The sequence below is a fragment of the Crinia signifera genome, chromosome 3 (genome assembly GCF_055691185.1).
Source record: "Crinia signifera chromosome 3, ASM5569118v1, whole genome shotgun sequence".
Classification (NCBI taxonomy): Eukaryota; Metazoa; Chordata; class Amphibia; order Anura; family Myobatrachidae; genus Crinia; species Crinia signifera.
In genome coordinates this window covers 108,551,605-108,554,063 of record NC_139219.1, presented here as the reverse complement: position 1 = coordinate 108,554,063, position 2,459 = coordinate 108,551,605, and the positions used below count along the sequence as shown (strand labels likewise).

The window sequence follows — 2,459 nt, the reverse complement described above, 5'->3', positions numbered from 1 at the left end:
CTTTACAGCCATACCCCACTGTAAGCGCCTGGCACCATCCGAACCCAGAAGCTAAACAGTGGTGGGCCGGCCCAGTACCTGTCTGGGGAACTAACAGGGAATAGTCGGTGCTGTAATCAATTATATCAGTAGAGGCCAGAGCGCGGTGAGAGTTTAAGCCTCATTACTATCCCCTTTACCCCATCTTCTCATTATATACTTGATTTCCTCTCAATTTTTCACATCCTCAGAACACCTGGGGAGGTGTGTCCTGCGCTATCACAACTGTCATTTCCATCCACAACTAACAATTTTCTATATGTCGATATTGTGTATTGCAAAATGAACAGTTGGTGTAAAATATGAAATAATTTTCGCTGCACGTATTTATAAACCCATCATTGGTTGGGTTTTGTTTTCGATTTTTCCCTTGAAGTGGAGGGACCATACCTTTATTTTAAACGCTGTATCAGTAAAAGTTACGTTTTAATATACAGACATCATTACATTTGCATTATATATTTTGTTAATTACTTATAAGTGTGCCCCAAAAAGCCTTGTCGGGTTCCCTTTTGAGTCACCTCCAGACTCCATTTTTTTCAGTTCTACCATTGAACTCTTCTTTTGGGAGCACCACCAACCGCAGACCACAGCCATAAAATCTTATAGAAAAGGAGCCACGGTGTGCATGTTGGTTACTATAAATTCATACCATTTATTATTTTTTACCCAAATACCTGTGCCAATCCAACCCAACCCCACAAGAATTGTAAATTAGATGTCAAGTGTTGTATGTAAAATGTAATGTACCTAATGTTTGTAATGTATTGTCATTTAAATGTGAAATTGAATAAAGAAAAGTAAATTTAAAAAAAGGAAATGCCCTCATATGCCATTATGAAGAAGCATGTGGATGCTTTTGACAGCCAGTGATCATATCCACTGGCCGTGATCCGGGTCTCATTGTCCCATCTATTGGGATTTTCTTGTATAATCTTAAACATAGCGCGTATATCACTTTATATGTATATATATATGTATAATCTTAATCATAGCGTATATATATGCAGATTGGTACATGCTGATAGTCTGCACTAGTCTATAGTTTGAGCTCCATGCATGCTGCTCTTGGCAAATGTCGCTTCATGACATCATCAAGTAGGTGAGTGTGCTTGGTCGATTTATTGAAAAATGCTGAAAGTCCCTCAAGTGTTGTAAAAAAAAAATTAACATTTAGACATGCATTTTGCTGAATGCGAGAGCACTAGGTTTAATTTGTGTGCATAACAATGGGTAAACATTGCCTCAGGTATCTGGTAGCCTAGATCTACTTTAATAGCTTGTAGGGCACTCCTTGGCTTGAGTGGCCTTTTTGTCACACCACAGTAACCAAGCCTGGCTAACTCAGTCGGTAGAGCATGAGCCTCTTAATCTCAGGGTCGTGAGTTCAAGCCCCACGTTGGGCGGTGTTTTTTCCGAAAATTCTACAGGCGAGATCTCTGTCACTACACAACCAAACGTGTTTTATTTGAAACTTAAAAGAGGTGTACATCAGTGTGTGAAACCAAGCAGGAATCTCAGGATCTACTGAATGTGGAAACCTTGCTTTGGTTTTATAGATTGAAGGGCAATCCTTGCCTTGCCATGATGCCATAACACTGTAAAAAAGCCTAGCTAGCTGAGTCAATAGCGAATAAGTCTCCAAATCTAAGAGTCATTTGCTTTGAGCACAGCATTGGGTGGTGTTTATTCTCTTTTCAGATCCATGCCTCCCTCATGGCAGGCGAGAATTCTACCACTAAACCACAAGATTCTACCACAAAATCATTGTATGTTGAATTCTATACCTGCACCACCAAAATGCAAAGAGCCAGGCACTCTAACAAAATATATCGCTGTTTCAGGTGTACATCAGTGGGGGAAACCATGCAGGAATATCAGGATCTACTGAATGTAGAAACCTTGCTTTGGTTTAATACTGTGGATTGAAGGGCAAGCCTTGCCTTGCCTTGATGCCACAACACTGTAGCAAAGCCTGGCCAGCTTAGTCAATAGAAATAAAACTCCCAAGCTAAGAGTCATATGCTTTGAGTACAACATTTGTTTGGTGTTTATTCCCTTTTCAGATCCAGACCTCTCTCATGGCAGGTGGGAATTCTACCACTAAACCCCAAGATTCTACCTCTAAATCATTGTATGTGGAATTCTATACCTGCACCACCAAATTTGCAAAGAGCTAGCCACTCTTTAACAAAATATACCATAATTTCAGAAAACCTTGAGTACTGCATTGCCCGGGAATCAAACCCGGGCCTCCCGCGTGGCAGGCGAGAATTCTACCACTGAACAACCAATGCTTCACATGTATTTTCCTTGTTACTTACCCATTTTCATCAATGTGTGAAACCAAGCATGAATCTCAGAGTGTACTGAAAGTGGGAGCCTAGATCTACTTTAATAGCTTGTAGGGAACTCCTTGG

The 2,459-nt window shown here is 40.5% G+C and overlaps 1 pseudogene; it reads left to right on the top strand.

Moving 5' to 3' along the window:
• On the top strand, window positions 1–119 carry LOC146065388 (5S ribosomal RNA; annotated as a pseudogene).
• Window positions 120–2,459: the final 2,340 nt, after the last annotated feature.